Genomic DNA, 22,738 nt, shown 5'->3' with positions numbered 1-22,738 from the left:
ATTCCACCCCCTGGTGCACACACCCTCATAGTTCCTTCCTGTGAGTGTAGGTGGAACTGTGCATATGGTGGGATTTCACTTCTGTGATTGGGTCACTAATCAATTGATTTCAAATTAATTAAAAGGTAAGATTATTCAGGGTGGGTCTGGGCCAATAAGAGCAGTCTGTAAAGGAGGACTGGGCCTTTCCTGAAGTCAGAGATTCAAAGCCAGAATCTTCTGCTGGCCTAGAAGAAGCAAAGTCCATGTTGTGGAGAATGCAACATGGTAGGGAACAGTGGGCAGCCTCTAGGAGCTGAGTCTCAGACCTACAATTGCAAGGAATGCAATTCTACTTACAAGCATTGAGTTTGGAAGAGGAGCTAAGCTCTGGATGAGGTTACAGCCCTGGCTGACATCTGAATGCAGCTTGGTGAGACACTGGGCAGAAAACCCGGCCAGCCTGTACCCAGACTCCTAAACCATGGAAACTGTGAGATAATAAATGTGCATTGTTTTAAGGATCAATTTGTGGCAATATGTTACACAGCAAGAAATAACTAATACACTCCAATTCATCTTCTGCCTCCACCACTCTGCTGAGCCTGCACCTGTCAAGGTGTGCAATGTTCTCCAATTTGTCCTCCAGTTACAAGTCACTTCTCTTTCCTTATCTGAATCCATCTTTGGGCGACAGTTTTGCTTCCTAAAATTCTTTCCCCTTTCAACTTCTATGTCCCACACTTCTTTCATTTTCTTTCTGCAATAATACCTGCTGTTTCTTTATCTTCTCTGGCTCCTTCTCTTCCTTTCCTCTATCTCAGAATGTTGGAGTCCTGGGGCTTAGTTCTGGGTCATCCTTACTATCTTTCTTTCCTTACATGATCCCATCCAGTCCCACAGCTTTCAAAATCATCTCTATGTCAATGACTTGCAGTACTGTATCTAGAAACTTGATCTCCTCTGTGGACTCCAAACACACATCCATACTTGATATTTTTTCTGGGTTATAACATGTCCAAGAGAGAGTTCTTTCTTTCTTTCTTTTTTTTTTTTTGAACTATTTAAAATTGTTAACATTTATTGTATAATGCAATATGAATTTTTAACATAACCATATGAATTTTTCATTAAAATGTTCAACCATTTCCTACTGAAACATGTCCAAAGTTATAAAAATCCTCTTTTAAAGTAACCTATAGTGAATTAATCCAAAGTAATTGTGGCACTTTAGATAAAACATTTACTACACTGCATATTTTAAGTAGCTAAGGGATAGCCTGGTCAATAGCAGGTTACTGGAAAGAATTTAAAAAGCACGGCTTTCTTTAAGGAGGGAGTCATTTGGGATCACCGGGGAACATTGAGGTCTCATGAACATTGTGCAATCCCCAAAAAAACATTGTCACTCATTCCAACCCAATGCCTCTGCTGGCATGAGAAGGGGCTCCAAAGTGGAAGGAATCAATGTATGCCTTAATTTTCTCCAAATCAATTCCATGATGTAAGGCTCGCTCTGCTAGCAGCTGAGGATCGTGTATTCTTTGAGTTCCTGATAGTATTTCTTCACTTCTCATGAACATATCCTAAGAGTTGTACTGTTTAGGATTTCTTTGGTCAGGCATGGTATAGAAAGGTCTTACAGCTTTACAGGATATTTATCAAGAATATAAAAGTCTGTATCATACTTTTCTTTTACCAAATGACCCAACAGTTTTCATTGTGTGTACTCAGATCTTCTTAATCTCCCATTTGGATTCCAGCTTCCCTAAGCATAGCCAATACTTCACAATACTCAAGTCTTAAATTTGGCTCCAAAAATTTGAATGGCTCACACAGGAATTGTTTATTCACTGTCTGAATTTCAGTTGAAACCTTTCTTGGAGTCCTTTGAATATTTGTACTAAGGTGCCAGCAATTTCTTCCACAACGTCATGGTAATGGTAATTAAAAGCCATTTCAATGTCCAAACCAACAACTTCAGTTAGATGTCTGTGGGTATTCGAGTCTTCAGCTCTGAATACTGGTCCAATACAGAAAACCTTCTCAAAATCAGCACAAATACACATTTGCTTGTACAGCTGTGGGGACTGGGCCAGGGATGCATTATTTTTAAAATATGACACAGTAAATACATTGGCTCCTCCTTCACGGGCAACTGAGATAATTTTAGGAGTTTGGATCTCCACAAAATCCTTGTTAATTAAACTCTCTCAGAAAATATGCCGGATGTCAGACTGGAGACGGAAGACTGCCTGACTAGTTGATGTCCTAAGATCAATGACTCCGTTGTCTAATCCTGTATCCTGGTTAACAGTAGCTCTTCCTTCCTCTTCTCCTTCCGCTCCAGGCCGAACAGCATCATCCAGCGGCCGGGGCAGGAGGGGTTCAGTCAAACTGGTCATATAAATCTTTTGAACATGTAACTCTGCGTCTTGCTGTGTACAGCTTCCAATTTTCTGATTCACTTGTCTCACTACACCTTCTACATATACGATGCTCTTTGTTAATGTTGGCAGCAAATTTAACCATCTGCTTGCTTGCATGGTCTCCCACTGCCACGAGCGCCTGGACATAAACTGTTGCTGAGGTAGGACTAAGAAACACTACTTACCTTTAGCTGTACTTGTATGAACCCTTGCACGCACCCAAACAAATTCTTCAGCTTTGTGTACTGTCAAGTCACTAACCCAAACCAAAGCACAATCTGGTTTTTCTTGTGATGGTATCATTGAAGATACTCCATATCTTTCTTTAGCATGATCTTCTGCCGCATCCATGATCTCCTGCAGCTTCTTCTGACTCTTGCAGCTGGTGCTGGCGCTGGGCATCGGGACAATGGGACGGGGCAACCGTCACCACCCTCCCTTGCAGGCTTCGGTAGGGCAGGCCTCAAGAGAGAATTCTTAATTCCATTCCAACTTCTGTCTAGACTTGTGCCTCCTGTGGTAAATGATACTGGTTTTCACCCAATGGCTGAAGCCAAACATCAGAGTCTATATTGGCTAGGATCAATCACCCCAGCCAGCACAAGTAACTACTTTCTTTTCCCACTGAATCAGAGACATAAGAAGCTTACAGTGGCTGGGTGGCAGTCTTAACTTCCATTTCAATGGGATCATTGTTGTGTCTCCTGGTGGAAGCATTTCTCCCTATGTAATTAAGATCTCTAGGCCAGCAGGACATAAGGTCACAGAAACAGGAAGCAAAATTTTTGCTGGTGAGTCACTAGATGTAATAGCGAACAATGATACTCCAATTTCCACCCCTTAATTCTTGGATCCATGAATCCTGGTTATGGGAGAAACAGTACTATATATTGGACACTGATTCAGAGCATATATAGTCAGAATTCTGGAAAACCTGGCCCCAGCCCTGCAAGTACTGCTACCTAGCTAACATGGTAACTGAGTCTTCAAAAGGTCATTTTACCTTTCTAGTAAGCCAGCTGCTTCAGGCTGGTAGAGAACATGGTGAGACCAGTGAATTCCATGAGGACTGGCCTACTGACACACTTCATTTGCTGTGAGAATTCTTTGATCGGAAGCAATATTATGTGGAATACCATGACATTAGATAAGTTATTTGGACAGATGCATTTCATGCAAGGAAGGCAAATCTATATCAGAGTGAGTGTTTATTCCAATAAATATTGCCCCTTCCACCAGAGGAGCAATCTAATGTGATTAACCTACCAGCAGGCAGTTAGCAGATTACCCCGGGGAATCATGCCATACCAGGGACTCAGTGTTAGTGTCTTTTGTTACTGGTGCGCCTGGGTGGCTCAGTTGGTTGGGCGACTACCTTTGGCTCAGGTCATGATCCTGGAGTCCCTGGATCGAGTCCCGCATCGGCCTCCCTGCTCGGCAGGGAGTCTGCTTCTCCCTCTGGCCCTCCCGCCTCTCATGTGCTCTCTCTCATTCTCTCTCTCTCAAATAAATAAATAAAATCTTTAAAAAAAAAAAAAAAGAAGATTGGGTGCTCAGCAGTGACCATAGCCAGATCAGCCTTGGCGAGTACAGGTCCATGTTGCTGAGACCATGCATAACTTCCATCCCTGCCCCAATGGACACTTTGTTCATGAGCCCATTGTGCAATAACAGGGTGACTGGGGAAAGTGATTTGGCAGCTTGGTGGTGATGAGTTCCAGCTAAACCCATTGTAAATGGGCAGGGAAGACCACTCTGCATTGAGGGAAATACTGCCCCCTCCCCAGAGAAAGAAGGGCTCTTGTGAAGGCATTCCCCATTTTTCATGTGGAAAGGAGACAGATGAACTAAGGAACATACTTTTATGTTGGTTGTTCTTGGGTGTCCATTCTCAATTAAGAGCATTTTCAAATTGTACATGTTGTCTTTGCCCCTCCTCCACCCAAGATTTTGATGAATCCCCTACCCTTTCGCCAAGGGTCAGTTTTGTGAAAAATACAAACTTTCCCAGAGTCCCACAATTTCATTTCAGAATTACTGTTCCAGATGCTTTTTGGAATGCAACAATTTTATTAGAATTCAATAATTCTTAGAGCTTGACAAACTTGAAGACATTCAAAGGAAAGGTCAGCCCTCCCCCCACACCAAAAAAACCCAAAACAACAGTGATGGCTCAGGATATAATATGGATGGTTGGAGTATTATAGTCCAAGAGGACACAACATTTACAGCATTTGAGGGAATCCTTGGGTAGAAATGTAATGCCCTACAATAAGGAAAATGTTCGTGTAGCAAGATGAAATCTCTGCTTGCTTTGTTACATTTACAAATACAATATATGCATTTGAATATATTGTATAACTTCCAAAAGTCTCCATTTATTAGCTGTTAGCTTGAATAGGAGCTTGTAGATATCTGAGGCCTATCAACCGATAGTTAAGCTGTGATTCATCAGGATGGATCTTGACATCAGCTAGTGTGGTATAGTCATCTGGAAAGTCAGAATTCTGTGAGGGAATGACATTTTTGAGGGGTTGGAATATAAGGATTAGGATTATGACAGGCACCTGAAACATTCTTGCACTGACTGTGGATTATGGATGGTCTTTTTCAGCATCCCTAGCTCTCCCAGCTCTCCCTCCCTTTAAGCTACACCATTTATTCTTTTTGGATGATGGCAGTGAGGATAGTAATTACTATCTCAGTGTGTAACTAAGAATTTAAAAAGTCTAATCTGCATTAGGTATGCAATGCAAAAAACTGTCATCTTCATCACATGACATAAGTGTAGAAGTGTATGCAGTGAACTGACTGACCTTAGCATTCTATGAGAATCCTCTGGAGCTTTGGTTCCCTGTGCTGGACAATCTGAATATGATATTTGGGGCAGTTAGGAGAAAGAGACCCCCAGGAGAGCATTCCTGCTGTGGCAGAGCTGGCTAGTGATCCACCTCTGACTCATGCTTCCTGGGCCATCGTGGAGAGCGGTTGCTGGGAAGCACCATCAGGCACACAGTGCACTTGCCCACTGCCCTTCCTTCCAGGTGGGGCTCTGTGATTGGCTTTGGTCAGTTACTTTGACCAAGACCATTTCTTAGTCTAATGTGATTCATAATATGTTATGAACTGAACTGTCTCCCTCCAAAATTCTTCTGTTGAAGTCTTAATGCCCAGTACCTCAGAATGTAACTGTATTTAGAGATAAGAGTCTTTTGGAAGGTAATTAAGGTTAAATGAGGTGAGAGGCTAGGTTTTAATAAAAAATGACTGCTATCCTTATAAGAGGGATAAAGTAGGACACAGACCCATAGAGAGAAGACCATGTGAAGGTACAGGGAGAACATGGCTGCCTCCAAGCCAAGGAAAGAAGCCTCAGAAGAAATCAACCCTGCTAACACCTTGATCTTGGATTTCCAGTCTCCAGAGCTATTAGAAAAAAACTGTTGTTATTTAAGTCACCCAGCCTGTGGTACTTAGTTATGACATCCCTAGAAGACTAATACAGAGGGGATGTGTTTTCTCTGATTTCTTTCTTTCTTTCTTTTTTTTTTAAAGATTTTATTTATTTATTTGAGAGAGAGAATGAGATAGAGAGCATGAGAGGGGGGAGGGTCAGAGAGAGAGGCAGACTCCCTGCTGAGCAGGGAGCCCAACGTGGGACTCGATCCCAGGACTCCAGGATCATGACCTGAGCCGAAGGCAGTCGCTTAACCAACTGAGCCACCCAGGCGCCCCTCTCTGATTTCTTTCTTTCTATCTTCACTGGGTGGGATGTGGGTGCCTAGGGCAAACTTGGAAGCCTTGTTGAAGATGGTGAGCTCTCTATTAGTCTGGTCTCCAAATACCTCTGTGGGTTGGAGTCTGCTATTGGTGACGATCAGGAATATCCAGTTGAGATTTTAAGTAAATGAGAAATAAACTAGTATTATAGGAAGCCATGGAGATTTTGAGATTTATTTATTACAACAGCTAGAATTACCTTCCCCAAATGGAGAAAGAATCATAGTGGATGAAGGGAGACAGATGGTCACATCTAGAAAAAGAGCAGGAGCATTATCAATGTGCAGGTATTGTTCTCTTTAGCCACAGAGCACTCTGGGGTAGCCTGGAAAAGGTGATGTAAAGTAACCCAAATACCTCATTAATTACCATATGATTCTAGGCGTGGGAGGAAGCTCATGCTAAAGCCACATAATGCCACAAGAAAGATACATGATCTGGGACCAGAAAACGGGTAAGTGATTCTCATTTAGAAAAACTATGGGTCCCATTCTCATAAACAACAGCTGTTGTAGAAAATACAGAAATTTCATGTTTATGTTGGCTTCCACTGTTTGGACTTTTCATGTTAAATGTATTGTGTGTAATGTTTTCTGACTAAGTTACTTAATAAGTCACCAGAGCACCCGAGTAATTAAGAAGTGGGTGGTCTATGTTGACAAGTAAACAATATAATTTATCTGTGGTCCTTTTAGTTCCTGCTGTTGGAATGAGTTCTAAGTTCACAAGTTCATTCAGAGCTAAAACTGAAAACTGTTCTTGGCTGTAAATGAGTTAATGTTCTGTCATCCAAACATGGGATCTCACTGGCACAGAGGGGCAGGCTGGGATGGGAGCCCAGGTCTGTGGCCATCAGCAGGCACCAAACTGTCCCTTGGCCTCTCTAGGACTGGTCTCTTGCACCATGGCTAACTTGAAGCCCCTCAAGATATCATAGAGTTTTGCTTACCATTCTTTTGGTTCTCTTCTCCTTCCAAGTTCATAGGGGCATTGTGCTTTCCTGCCCCTTTGAAGTTAGGTGTGGTCATGACTTATGCTGGCCAGTGAAATCTGAGCAGACATGCTCATACTGAGCACTCCGGGTGGAAGCATTTAGGAGCCAGTGCCTGTTCGTCCTGCTGTCTCTTCCCCTGGTAATGAAATGATGAAGTACATGTGGGTGTAAGTGAAGTAACCTAGAATACGGAGTTGCCCCCAGGGAGGCTGTTGTCTGAGGACATATCCTAGCCTGCAATGCCTGCAATGGACTTCGTAAGAGCTCCTCTTTTGTTTAGTTAGTCGCAGAGGTTTGAGGTTCTTATGTTACTGCCTAACCTTGCCCATTCTGACTGAAGGTCATGAAGCCCTGTAAAATGTCTCTTAATGCTTATGGGGGCAGAGGCTGCTACTTATCCCTCAATATCTTTTCCTCTTCTCAGATTAATAGAGAATTTTTAGCTGGGCATACAGGTACATAAAATAGAAGTAAAATTTCTTGACCTTCTTCATAGCTAGGATGTGACTGCGTAACTGAGTCCTGGCTGTGGTGGTCTGCTGTGTCCTAGATAATGAAGGTTTCTATCTTTCTTCTTCTTCTTCATTGTTTTATTGAGCAAAAAGCAAACTGATTAGGGGAAACTGGGCTGTCCCCATTTGTAGTCTGCTTGTGTTAGAATAGAAAGGAACTCTAACTTCCAAGATTAGGTTATAAAAAGACAGTGTCTTCCATGCTGGGTGCCCTCTTTTGTTCTCTCACTTACTTGCTCCAAGGGAAGCCAGGTTCCATATTGTGAGCTGCTGTCTGGAGAGGTCAATGTGGGAAGGAACTGGGGGCATACGTCCAACAGCCCACAAGGAACTGAGTCCTGCCCACAACCATGTGAGTGAGCTGGAAGAGGGTTCTCCCCCAGTCAAAGCTTTAGAGGATACCACAACCCCTGCTGACAGCTTAACTTCACGAGAACCCTTGAGCTAGAGGCACCCAGTGAAGCCATATCTAGATTCCTAACCCATAGAGACCATGAAGTAATAAATGTTTGATGTTTTTTTTGTTTTTGTTTTTGTTTTTTTAAAGATTTTATTTATTTATTTGAGAGAGAGAATGAGATAGAGAGCATGAGAGGGGGGAGAGTCAGAGAGAGAAGCAGACTCCCTGCTGATCAGAGAGCCCGACGTGGGACTCGATCCTGGGACTCCAGGATCATGACCTGAGCCGAAGGCAGTCGCTTAACCAACTGAGCCACCCAGGCGCCCAAATGTTTGATGTTTTAACCACTACATTTTGGAGGCAATTTATTAATGCAACAACAGATAACTAATACACTGGCCAAAGGGATATGCATGGAAGTTGCATGTGCAATCTCCATATTTATATCATTAAAGGGAAGGGACACACTTCCTTTTCCCCTTATTTGTTTGCCTAATGGCTAGAACGTTATTGTGGAATGTCACTGGACCATGTACATAACAGGCATACCCGAACCATAACAGAGCAGTAAGGCAGGAGCCCGGACCCCTGACAATTTCGTGAAGATGAATAGTCACACTAGATCATACTTTTACATAAGAGAGAAATAAACAAGCTTCTTTCTCACTGAAACCATTGCAATTTGGGATCTCTTGTAGGGAAGCTAAGCCTTTATCATAACTAAAATATTTACTTGAATTCTGTAAAATGGGAAAGCTCCAGGAAGCAAAATGTTTTGGGACCAAACTTGTTTATAGAAGCTGGGAACAGTCATATTATTACAAGTTTATTAAGAGACTTGAAGTCAGCTACCCTACAATCCAGCAATTGCACTACTAGGTATTTGCCTCAAAGATACAGATGTAGTGAAAAGAAGGGGCACATGCACCCCAATGTTCACAGCAGCAATGTCCACAATAGCCAAACTGTGGAAGGAGCTGAGGTGCCCTTCAACAGACGAATGGATAAAGAAGATGTGGGTCATATATACAATGGAATATTACTCCGCCATCAGAAAGGATGGATACCCACCATTCGCATCGACATGGATGGATGGAACTGGAGGGGATTATGCTGAGTGAAGTAAGTGAGGCAGAGAAAGACAATTATCATATGGTTTCACTCATACGTGGAACATAAAGAATAGCATGGAAGACCATAGGGGAAGGGAGGGAAAACCGAAGGGGAGGAAATCAGAGAGGGAGACAAACCATGAGAGACTGGACTCTGGGAAACAAACTAGGGGTTTCAGAGGGGAGGGGGTGGGGGGATGGGGTAGCTGAGTGATGGGTATTTTTTTTTTTTTAGATTTTATTTATTTATTTGAGAGAGAGAGAGACAGATAGTGACAGAGATAGCGAGAGAGAGCACAAGCGGGAAGGAGAGGGAGAAGCAGGCTCCCGCTGAGCAGGGAGCCTGACGTGGGGCTTGATCCCAGGACCCTGGATCATGACCGGAGCCGAAGGCAGACGCTTAGCCCACTGAGTCACCAGGTACCCCTTGGTGATAGGTATTAAGGAGGGCACATGTTGTGATGAGCACTTGGTGTTATATGCAACTAATGAATTATTGAACACTACACCAAAAATTAATGATGTACTATATGGTGGCTAACTGAACATAATAAAAAGAAACTTGAAGTCAGATATAAAACAGCCATTTTCTTTTTTCAGAATTATAGATTATAGAAACTGGTCTCTTGAAAATGAAGCAAAGGTTAGATGTAGTAATGTCAGCAAGAGGAAGCTGGGAATGGAATTGACCACTTTGATCAATTGATTACTAAGAGGGAGAGTTCAGGCAGCTTGGCAGGCAGGCCAATGTTTTGCATTCTTATTTACAAGAATTCTTTTTTGAGTGGGGGAGGGGCAGAGAAATAGGGAGAGGGACAGAGAATTTTTTTTTTAAGACTTTTAAAATTTATTTGATAGAGAGAGAGTGAGAGCACAAATAGGCAGAGCGGCAGGCAGAGGGAGAGGGAGAAGCAGGCTCCCCGCTCAGCAGAGAGCCTGATGTGTGGCTTGATTCCAGGACCCCAGCATCACAACCTGAGCCGAAAGCAGACGCTTAATGACTGAGGCACCTAGGCATTCCAGAATCTTTTTTTTTTTCCAAAGATTTATTTGTTTTACAGAGTGGGGGTAGGGGCAAAGTGAGAGGGAGAGACAGAATCTTAAGCAGGCCTCGCCCAGTGTGGAACCTGATGTGGGGCTCGATCTCACAACCCTGAGATCACGACCTGAGCCGAAATCAAGAGTCATGCTTAAACAACTGAGACACCCAGGCACCCCTACAAGAATTCTTTTGTACATCAGGTAAATAGCTCTTTTCAAAAGAAAATTAAAAAGTGTTCACATGGGATTATGTTTATACTAAAAAGTAGGAAAGTGGCATTTTTAATGTCACAAATGTGTAGCTACATATGAGTTGCTGCAATCCACAGTGGCAATGTAGATTCCTTCTGGAATGTCTCAGTAAAAGGTCAGCTCTCCCTTGGGTGAAAAAAGAACTGAGTTTTCATTCACTGAAAAGAGTTATGGGCTGCATAAAGAGGTGGCGTCTTAACTGTAACTGGGGTTATTTGCTTTTCTAATCCTCAAATTTAATGCTCTAAGTTTTACAAATAGCTAAAATAGGACAGATGTAAAAAACATCATTGTCATGGTCCAGACTCAAGCCTGTCCGGTTTGGGACTGAACCAGAGCTCTGCCAAAAAGTGTCCTGTGTCCTGTTTTCATTTCTGATTTTATTCCTGACTGTGCATGATGAATATGAAAGCAGACTAAATACAAATATCTGAAAAAAATCAACCCATCAGGCACAAATAAAGATTTTAATAAAGAAAAGATCTGTCTTTTCTTGGATTAGAAGATAGTGTTATAAAGGGTTATTTTTCCTAAATTATTTTATTTTATTCAATATCATCTCAGGTAAACATCTCAACAGAATTTGGGGAGAACTTGGACAAAATTATTCTAAAGTTAATCTGGTAATGAATATTTTGAAAATAGCTGAGAATATTTTGAAAAAATAATAAAGTAGGACTTGTCTTATATGAATGAAATACATTCTTACAGTAATAAAAAATGTGGTCCTGGCCCAGGAACAGACAGGTAGATTAATGGACTGGAATAGAGGGTCCAGAAATAGACTTACATAGATATGAAAAGGCAGTGCATAAGAAAGTTACCATGTCAACTCAAAAATAAGAAAATAAACAACCTAATAAAAAACTTGGCACAAGATTCAAGAAAGCATTTCACCAAAGAAGATAAACAAATGGCAAACACGTGAAAAAGATGCTCAACGTCGTTAACATTAGAAAAATGTAAAATAAAATCACAAGGAGATTGCCATTATACACCTATTAGAACGGATTAAAAAAGAAAACTGAAAGTGCTGATGAGGACGCGAAACCACTAGGACTCTCCCACCCTGTTAGTGAAGGCAAAATGGCACAAAAGCCGCTTTGGAAAACAGGGAGGCAGTCTCTTATAAAGTTAAGGAACATTAACCACGTGATCTCATAATCCCATTGCTTCGTACTTACCTAAGAGAAATGAAAATGTGTGTTTTCAGAAAAACCTGTGGGTAAAGTTTCATAACAACTGTCTTTGTCCATCTGGGCTAATGTAACAGAATACTATGGGTTGGGGGACTGGCACAACAGATATTTACTTCTCACTGTTCTGGAGCCTCGGGAGTCCGAGATCAAAGCGCCGGCAGGTTCACTGTCGAGGGAGGGCCCACTTCCTCACAAACAGCCATCTTCTGCCTGTGTCCTCACATGATGGAAGCAGTGAGAAAACTCTCTGAGGTCCCTTTTATGAGGCACTAGTCCCATTCATGAGGGCTCTACCCTCATGACCCAATCATTTCCCAAACACCCCACCTCCTTATACCATCACATTGGGAGTTAGAATTTTAATACATAAGTTTGGGGGGTGGGTATGAGCATTCAGTCCGTAACAACTTTATTCATAATCACAAAAAATGGAAAACATCCCAAATGTCCTTCACCTGGTAAATGGATAAACAAACTGTGGTACTATAAAATACTACTCTGTAATAAAAAGCAATGAATTATTGATAAGCACACGACAAATGGGTGGAACGTCAATGCATTATGCTAAATAAAAGAAGCCATAGAGGCTACAAACTGTATAAAATCCCTTTTATATGGCCTTCTGGAAAAAGCAAAGCTATAGGGATTCGGAAAAGATCAGTGTGTCACCAAGGGTTAGAGATGGGGTGGGGTTTCTCTACAAAGGGTCAGTGAGAAGGAATTTTGCTGGGTGTTGGAACTGTTCTGTATCTTGTGTGTGACAGTGATTATGTAACTCTATACATTTGTTAAAACTCATGCAACTACACACGAAAAGTGAATGCTACTGAATGTAGAATATAAAATAAATTTAGATTTTATTTATTTATGTGTCAGAGAGAGTGAGTGCACACACACAAGCAGGGGGAGCAGCAGAGGGAGAGGGAGAAGCAGGTATTCCCACTGAGCAGGGAGCCCTATGCAGGACTTGATCCCAGGGCCCTGGGATCATGACCTGGGCCAAAGACAAACACTCAACCAACTGAGCCACCCAGGCATCCCATATATATACAATAAATTTAAAAAGACAGTGCACAGTGTGGGGAATATAAACAACAATATTATATTATAATCATCATACTTGCCAAGAGACTAGATTTTTTTTTTTGCTAAGAGACTAGATGTTAATAATACCAACTCTAAAAAAGACACGATAATTATGTGATGTGAGGTGCTCTCTCTATAATGACAATCATGTTACAATAGATCATCTTACGATATATAAATGTGTTAACATGTACACCTTAAATTTATACAGTATTATATGTCAAATACAATTAAATAAAAAAATCATCTATGAGTAAATATCTACTATTTGGGAAGTGGTAATAGGCTAGTGATTTAAAATTGGGGTAGATCCTTTCCTTAGTGCTCACATAAGAATAAAGTCCAGGTGGATTGAGAGTTTCATTGTGAATATAGAAATTATAAAATGTTACAAGAAAACATGGTGAATATTTTTACAATCTTGATTGGTGGAGGTCTTTTAAATAATCATGTCAGAAATTCCCCAAACCTATGTATGTGATGGTATACAAATTTAAAACTACATAAATTTTTAAAAAATGAAATAAAATAAGCATGTTTAAAACTAAACTGGTGAAAATACTTGCAACTCACATATTAACAGATTATTTTTTTATTAAAGAACTCAAAAAAGGAAAAATAAAAGAAACCCAAATAAAAATTTGAAAGAACAGGAACAAGCAATTTACGAAGTAACTAATGAACATAAGAAAAGGTGTTCAACCTCCTTAATGATCAAAGAAAGAAACAAAAACAATTAATTTTGTCTGTGTATCAGATTAATGAAGGCCAAAGGGGTTGAAAAAATCTATCAGCAGTAGCGTTTAGAAAATGGGGCTCTCATGAACAATTTGTGGGAGTGTAAATTCCTGTAGCCTTTGGGTAGGGCAATATGAATACCTTGTTTCCCTAAGAAAACACTAACACTATTAAAAAAAAAAACCCAAACATATAATTTCAAAATACTTGTTGCAGCATTGTTTATAATGTCAATTTTTTTCACTGCCAGTTTTATGAGCTTTTAAAATGCTAATGTTCTCTGTGACCTTCAGGTGGAGATTATAATATACAGACAGTTCTCAAAATTATTTGACCAAAGGAAACCTCCCCCCTTTTGCTTTTAGCTCAAATGGTTCATCCTTGAGGAAAAGTTGGGGTGCCTGAGTGGCTCAGTCTGTTAAGCATCCCACTTTTGATTTTGGCTCAGGTTGTGATCTCGGGGTGATGAGATCAAGCCCCAGTCACGCTCTGTGCTCAGTGGGGAGTCTGCTTGAGATTCTCTCTCTCTCACTCACTCTCTCTCTCCCCCACACTCTCTCTCTCAAATAAATAAATCTTAAAAAAAAAAAAAAAGAATTTTAGGAAAAGTTACCTTGGGTACCTTGAAGAATTTGAGGCTCGGAGAGATGAAGTAACTTTCTCCTGGATCACTCAGTCACTAAATGATGGAGCAACATATAAACTGGACGAACTAACCCTCCTCTGTACATAGGTCTATTTTTGAGCTTTGCTACTCAAAGTGTGGTCTGCTGACCAGCAGCATCACAACCACCTGAGAGATGCTGAGTCTGGGTCTGACCTACTGAAATGGGACTTGTACTTAAACAAGATACCCCAAGTGAATCACTGCATATCAATGTTTGAGAAGCATTATTTTATGGGACAGAGTCTAATCTACAGTGTGTACAAATCTGTGTAATAATGAATAGAACTTTGCGATTGGCCGTAAGAAGACTAAATATGAGTTTCTGATCTAAACGGTTGCTACAAGTTGTCCTGCAGAGCAGAAAGTTATTACTTTAATTCAATTTCCTAAATCATTCCTTTTTCACAACACGAATTAACACAAATTAACTGATGGTCTGTGGTGCATACTTAGAGGTAGGCCCCCAGCTATGTAATTTGTGGTGTGGAGCACAAAATAAAAATTTGCATGTTCAAAATATATTAAGAATTTGGAGACATGACAGTAGAGCTTTGAATGGAGCATGAGGTGGAGGTGCTGGGCACTGTGGAGTTCCCTGGGGGACCTGCCCATGAAACTGCTGGTCCTGCTTTGGGGAATGTTTAAGATTACAGAGAGCTGTGCACAGAGTAAATCCACCCCTGAAGGACTGTAGAGCAGGGATTTTCATCCTCAAAACCTTAATAAAATTTTGATAACTTCAGATTCTCACCAGTAGTTAGAAACTTGAACTCTGCTGCTCACTTCCCAAAAGCTTGGTTGCTGAAGTTACCACTGGTTAAGGATTGCCTCAGTGAACAGAGATGCAGCCGGGCTCTCAGTGGGGAGGGGAGGTGACTGTAGCCTGGGGCAGGTCCAAGTGGGCAAGGCTTACTTCATTGGTGAGTTAGGGCTGGCTCTTGGAAGAACAGCATGCTTGGACTCCTTCTGCATGAATCTCCCAGTCTAGCCTTCATGAGGCTTCCTCAGAGATCTTCAAATGCTGGTTTAAATAACCGTCCTGACACATTTTACCTTAAATTTGTTGAAGCACTGCCATTTATGGGATGAGGGTTCCAGTCATCCACCACCATGCCACCATTGCACATCCCTTCTTCCACTAACTGGTCACCCTTGAAGGAGCTTGGCAGTCTGAAGGGGCACCTCTGTGCTACATCTATTAGACCTCTCAAAGATGTGTGGATGCTGGACTGCACTGTGTTCCCACCTTCTGATGTCTCTGAGCAATGATGTAAGAAAGAGGAGTTTGGGAGGTGAATGTTAGTGTTACCAAGGCTGTTGCTCATAATATGATAGAATTCTCCCCGAGGACCTGTAGGGCAATTCTCTGAAAGCTTTCTTAGAACCTCAGAAAAGTGGTATTTTAAAGCAATTAGCATGATTTTATTTTCTAAGCCTAGAACATCATGTTTTCTTCTTTGCTTTTGCTGCTAGAAACCTCAGAGTTAAATTCTTGAGCTATAGTTCCTAGTGTACAGGACAATATGATACACATTTTAAAATTATCTTACTTATTTTTTCACCTACATTTTATTAATTTACTATTACTATTTTATTTTTAACAGCTTTATTGAGGTATAGTCAACGTACAATAAACTGCATATGTTTAAAGTGTAAAATTGAGCATTTCTGACCCATGCATATACCAGTGAAACCATCACCACAATCTAGGTGACAAACGAGCATCTGCCAGGGCTCCCTTGTGATCTCTAATCCTTCCTTTCCAGCCCCTCACTCTCCTCCCAATACCAGGGAACCACTGATCTGCTTTCTTTCACTGTGGATTAGTTTGCATTTTCTAAAATTTTGTGTTAATGGAAACAAATAGTATGTACTCTTTTTATTTTTGTCTGGGTTTTTTCACTTATTGTAATTATTTGGAGATTTACCTATGTTATAGCAAGTATCGATAGTTCATTCCTTTTTATTGCCAAGTAGTATCCTACTGGATGAATAAGTGATGGTTTGTTTATCCATCTACCCACTGACGGACATTTACATTGCTTTTGCAGTTTGGGGCTCTTCCAAAGAAAGCTGTTAGGAACATTCACATATAAGTCTTTGTGTGGATATAGGCTTTCATTTCTTTTGGATAAAAAGCTAGGAGCGGAACATCTGGGTCATATGATAGGGTTCTGTTTGCATATTTAAGACCTCTTTTCCAAAGTGACTGCACTATTTTTCATCCGTTTTGGCAGTGCATGAGTGTTCTAGTGTCTCCACATCCCCATTTTGTATGTGACCAGTCTATTTAGCAAATAGGTTGTGCTGCTACGGTATTGTGGGTTTAAATTTACATTTCTCTAATGAAAAATGCTGTTGAACATCTTTTCATTGCATATTTGCCATTCTTATATCTTCTTTGGTGAAATGTCTGCTTAAATATTTTGCCCATTTAAAAAAAAATGGGCTGTTTATTGAGTTTGAGAATTGTTTATATATGCTAGATACAAGTCCTTTATCAGATAGATAATTCGCAAGTATTTTCTCCCCGTGTGCAGCTTGCCTTTTCATTCTCATAGCAATCTGTTTTTTTAGAGAAGGGAAGTTTTTTAATTGCTTCTCGGCCTTTTGGCTAAGATCAAGTGTAGAGAAGGGAAGTTTTTAATTTTGATGAAATCCAATTTATTAATTTGCTCTTTCATGGACCACGCTTTTGTGTTGTATCTTAGAAATTTTTGACATAAAAGTCAAACTCGAGGCTCAAACCCATAACTTAGCCCTAAAAGCCACAGTGTGCCCATTATTTTATTGGCAGATATGATTGATTCTCCACCACAAGCCAGGCTCCATTTTAGGTACTGGGGACACAACACTGAATAAGACAAACCAAAGTCTCTGCCTTGAGCGAGCATAATGCATTTAGTGGCGAGAAGGCCACTGAAGTCAAAACTTGGCACAGAATACCTGCTGGGGAGAGGGTCAAGCAGAGGAAGGTAGGAAGAACATAGTCAGGGAAGGGCCTCAAGGCAGTCAGGGAGTGAGCCAGCCACTCACTGGGGTAGGGTGTGCCTAAGGAGTAGCAGGGCAGCAAGTGTAGCTGGGGGAGCAGATGGAGGGAGAACAGAGGGGAATAAGGTCAGAGAGGTGATGTGGGGATAACAAAATGGGGCTGTTTGAAGGCATCTCATGTCAGACCTCGTAGGTAATGCAAGGACTCTGGATTTTCCTGGGTGAAAGGGGGAACCATTTGAGGGAGGAGCAGGGAGAAGATAGGCTCTGGCTGCCATATGGAGAATAGAATGGTAAAAAATTGGGCGACCAGGAGGAAGGTCTTGGTGGTAATCCAGGTGAGAGATCACGGTGTTTGGGCCAGGGTGGTGGCGGTGAAAAGTGGTTGGATTTAGATCTATTTTGAAGGTAAAATCAAAAGAATTTTCTGCTGGATTAGATGTGGCATGTGAAAGAAAGAACGGTTGAAGTCAACTCCAAGGCATTTGGCCTGGGCAAGTGGGGGTGTGGAGTTGCTGTACTCTGAGTAGGGGTTGTGGGGGAGACCAGAAGTTTAGTTTTGGGCAAGCTACACTATGGGTTGTCTATTAGGCAGATGAATAGAGGTACATGGAGGCAGCTGGTGTTTAGGAGGGATTGTCTGGCCAAGAGGTACAAGTTTGGGTGTCATTAGCATGTAGCTTGTATTTAAAGACCTAGGTCTGAGTGAGATAGGGGAGAAGCCTGCTCCCTGGTGTTCTCCACTCCAACACTTCAGTTAGGAGGATGAAAAGCAAAGAAGGTACTGAAGAAGGAGCCGGTGAGGTGGGAAGGAAACCAAGCAAGAAGGCTGAATCCTGGAGGCCAGTGAGGAAAGGGTTTTAGGAAGGGAGTGACTGATGGTTGTGTCAGGTGCTGCTGAGAAGGGGAAGTTGCTGAGAACTGGGAAGACAGGGGGACTTCACAGGAGCTGTCCCAGGGGGTGGTGAAGAACTGCAAAGGAGGAAGTAGGGACAAAGATTATAAACAGCTGGGCCGAGAATTCTGCAGAAATGAGCAGATCATTGTGACAGGTGATGAGGAAAATGGGGTCAAGAGAGAGCCGACTTTTTTTTTTAATGAGAGAAATTACAGCATGTTTGTATGTTGATGGGAATGATCCCCAAAAAGAGGAGGGATTGATGAGCCTGAAGGGAGCCCTGATGCTTCACTATTTCACTATTTCACTATTTCAGCCACCGGAGTGGCAGAAATGATAAGGTTCTTTCCAACCTGTACTCACTTCTCTAGGTCCAAGAAGTCATGGAGTGAGAGACTGGATACAAACCCAGTTAGAATATGAGAAACACTGAAGTAATTCAAAGACATCAAGTTATCCCCCAGTAGCTCAGATAATTTTGCCCTGTCCACCTGGACCTGGCATATCTGAGGTTCTGTAAGACCAGATCTTTACAGGACACTACATTTCCAGCTTGGACATGTCTTTTAATTTAAGAAGAAAATTATTATGGGGTGGATTTAGTTTATAGAGCAAATCTTCCACATTCTTGTTCCTAATGCCAAGAGTGAGGTCTGTGTTTATTGCTCACATTTGTATCTCTAGTAGCTTACAGTGTACTGTCTGTGATAGGAATTCAACAGTCTTTGCTGAATGAATGCCAAGACTGAATTGGTGCAATCATTCTGGAAAAGAGTGTAGAAGTTCCTCAAAAATTTTATAATATAACTACCTTATGATCCAGCAATCCCACTTCTGGATATATATCCAAAGGAAATGAAATCAGTACCTTGAAAAGAGACTTGTGGCTCCATGTTTATTGGCAGCATTATTCACAATAGCCAAGACATGGAAACAACCTAAGTGTCCACAAAAGATAAAAAAAGTGATGTGAGATATACATATATATAACTATATTTATATAATAAATGAATATTTAATAAATATTTAATTAAAATGTTTATTTTAATAAAAATAAATTTATATAATAAATTACATAATATTCCATTATATATATTTCCTTATATATATTAATACTCCATTATATATATGCAAATATACATGTAACAGAAGATTACCTAGCTTAAAATAAAAGGAAATCCTACCATATGTGACAACATGGATGAATCTGGAGGACATTATGGTAAATGAAATAAGCCAGACACAGAAAGACAACTACTCCATGAGCAGAGAGTAGAACAGTCGTTACAAGGGATGGGGAGGTGGGGGAAATGAGAAGATGTTGGTCAAAAAGTACAAAGTTGGAGAGGTTGTGGAGAAAGGGGAACCCTCTTACACTGTTGGTGGGAATGCAAGTTGGTACAGCCACTTTGGAAAACTGTGGAAGTTCCTCAAAAATTTAAAAATACAGCTACCCTATGACCCAGCAATTGCACTACTGGGTATTTACCCCAAAGACACAGATGTAGTGAAAAGAAGGGCCATATGCACCCCAATGTTCATAGCAGCAATGTCTGCAGTAGCCAAACTGTGGAAAGAGCCGAGATGTCCTTCAACAGGTGAATGGATAAAGAAGATGTGGTCCATATATGCAATGGAATATTATTCAGCCATCAGAAAGGATGAATACCTAACTTTTACATCAACATGGATGGGACTGGAGGAGATTATGCTAAGTGAAATAAGTCAAGCAGAGAAAGCCAATTATCATATGGTTTCACTTATTTGTGGAACATAAGGAATAGCATGGAGGACATTAGGAGAAGGAAGGGAAAAATGAAGGGAGGGAAATTGGAGGGAGAGATGAACCATGAGAGACTATGGACTCTGAGAAACAAACAGGGTTTTAGAGGGGAGGGGGAGGGGGGATTGGTTAGCCCAGTGATGGGTATTAAGGAGGGCACGTACTGCATGGAGCACTGGGTGTTATACAAAAACAATGGATCGTGGATCACCACATCAAAAACTAATGATGTATGGTGATTAACATAACAATAAAAAATTTTTTTAAAAAAGATATCTGCAAAAAAAAACACCTAATGATGTATTGTATGGTGACAAACATAACATAATAAAATTTTTAAAAATAAATAAATAAATTTTTAAAAACTACAAAGTTGCAGTTTTGTAGGATAAATATGTGTAGAGATCTACTGTACAGCATCATGACTACAGTTAATAATACTGTATTGAATTTTGGAAATCTGCTAAGAGGGTTGATTTCAGGGACTCTCACCACACACAAAAAGGATAGCTATGTGAGGAAAAGGATATGTTAATTAGCTTGACTGTAGTAATCATTTTACAATGTTATGTATGTCAAATCATTATGTTGTACACCTTAAATATATATAATTTTTATTACAAAAATACCTTCTCCATTTAAGCTTTGATTTGGACAAATACAACCAGGATATCACACACGTTCAAAATAAGTTTTCTCAGTTATTTAAAAATAAAGTGCAAAAGGGGGCGGAGCAAGATGGCGGAGGAGTAGGAGACCTGGATTTCGTCTGGTCTCAGGAATTCAGATGGATAGGGATCAAACCATTCTGAACACCTACAAACCCAACAGGAGATTGAAGAAAAGAAGAGCAACAACTCTCTCATCAGAAAAGCGACCACTTTCTGGAAGGTAGGACGTGCGGAGAAGTGAATCCGAGGCGATATTCGGGAGGATAGACGGCGGGGGAGGGGCCTCCGGCGGCCGCTTCTGGCAAGGGATAGAGCCACGGAGCACAAAATTGGAACTTTTAAAAGTCTGCTCCACTGAGGGACGTCACTCTGGTGGCTAAGTGGGGGGTGGAACCCTCCGGGACAGTATGGTCCCAGGACCCTCAGGGTCACAGAAAGACCGGGGGTGCCTGAGTGCGGCAGAGCTCCCAGGTATCGGAGCAGGGAAGCCGGCTGCAGAGGCGGAGCCCAGGCGCGGGCTCTCAGCTCGGGGTTGCCATAAACCGTGATCCGCGACACAGTCGGGCCACTGCTCCTCCAGCAGGGACCCAACAAGCGGCAGATCCGGGGAGACTCACCTTCCTCCCCCGGGAGGAGCCGCGCGGGAGTGCGCCACAGGGATCTGCTGGGTTTGGAGACTCCACCCGGGGTCGGGTGCCAGAGATAGAAACGCGCGGTCACAGGCCGGGTGAGCACGGAGTGCGGCTGGAGACCGGGGAGATGGGAGTGACTGACGGCTTTTCTCTGGGGGCTCACTGAGAAGCGGGGCCCCGAGTTCTCGGCTCCTCCGTGGCAGAGATTGGGAGGCCGCCATTTTCACTCTCCGCCTCCAAAGCTGTACGGAAAGCTCGCAGGGAACAAAAGCCCCGGAGAGCAAACCTGAGCAGATTACTTAGCTGGGAGGGGGCAAGGGCAGGGCAATTCTGCCTCCGGCAAAGACATTTGAAAACCACGGCAACAGGCCCCTCCCCAGAAGATCAGCGAGAACAGCCAGCCAAGACCAAGTTTACCCATCAATGAGAACGGCAGAACTCCAGCGCTAGGGGGCTACTGCACATAGAATTCATGGCTTTTTTACCATGATTCTGTAGTCTTTCAAAGTTAATTTTTTTTTAACTGTCTTTTTTTCTTTTTTTTTCTTTTTGAATTTTTCTTTTTCCCTTTTTCAACCAACATCTTATCAATCCCTTTTTTAAAAAAAAATTTTTTTTATTTTTCATTTTTAGAGTCATATTCTATCCCTTCATAGTAGTTACCCGTATTTTTGGCTTATATATATAAGTTCTTCTCTCTTTAAAATTTTGAGATAGTTTCTTCTAACAGATCAAAATATACCCTAAATCTCTAGTATATGGTGTTTTCTATTCCCCTGCCTGATCACATCCTCTCCCATTTTTTTTCTGTTTTTAAATCCTCTTCTTTCTTTTTTCAAACAATTTCTTATCAATTCCTTTTATAAAATTTTTTATAATTTCCATCTTTACAGTCATATTCCATCCCTTCATCATATCAACCCTTATTTTTGTACATATATAAGTTTTTCTTTCTTTAAAATTTTGGGAGACACTTTCTTCTAAAAGACCAAAATACACCCCAAATCTAGTGTGTGGCACTGATCTATATACCAGCCTGATCATATTTGATCACATTCTGGTTTCTTTGTTGTTGTTGTTTTGTTTTGTTTGTTTTTGTTTTTATCTTTATCTTTTTCTTTTTTTTCTTTTTCTTTTTTCTCTCTTTCCCTTTCTTTTCCCACTGCTTCAGGTTTTTTCCGATTTGTTCAGAGTATATTTTCTGGGGACGTTGTTACTCTGCTAGCATTTTGTTCTCTCATTAATCTATTCTCCTCTGCACAAAATGACAAGACGGAAAAAATCACCTCAACAAAAAGAACAAGAGGTAGTACCGACTGCCAGGGACCTACTCAATACGGACATTAGTACGATGTCAGATCTAGAGTTCAGAATCATCACCTTAAAGATACTAGCTGGGCTTGAAAAAAATATGGAAGTTATTAGAGAAACACTTTCTGGAGAAGTAAAAGAACTAAAATCCAACCAAGTAGAAATCAAAAAGGCTATTAATGAGGTGCAATCAAAAATGGGGGCGCTAACTGCTAGAATAAATGAGGCAGAAGAGAGAATCAGTAATATAGAAGATGAAATGA

At 41.2% G+C, this 22,738-nt stretch overlaps 2 pseudogenes; one reads left to right on the top strand and one right to left on the bottom strand.

Moving 5' to 3' along the window:
- Positions 1 to 1,319: 1,319 nt before the first annotated feature.
- On the bottom strand, positions 1,320 to 2,810 carry LOC110586785 (annotated as a pseudogene).
- A 13,973-nt stretch (positions 2,811 to 16,783) lies between these two features.
- Positions 16,784 to 16,927, top strand: LOC123325667 (annotated as a pseudogene).
- Positions 16,928 to 22,738: the final 5,811 nt, after the last annotated feature.

Source organism: Neomonachus schauinslandi, chromosome 8, assembly GCF_002201575.2.
Source record: "Neomonachus schauinslandi chromosome 8, ASM220157v2, whole genome shotgun sequence".
Lineage (NCBI taxonomy): Eukaryota > Metazoa > Chordata > Mammalia > Carnivora > Phocidae > Neomonachus > Neomonachus schauinslandi.
The sequence above is the reverse complement of the archived record's forward strand: the minus strand, read 5'-3'. Positions and strand labels throughout refer to the sequence as shown.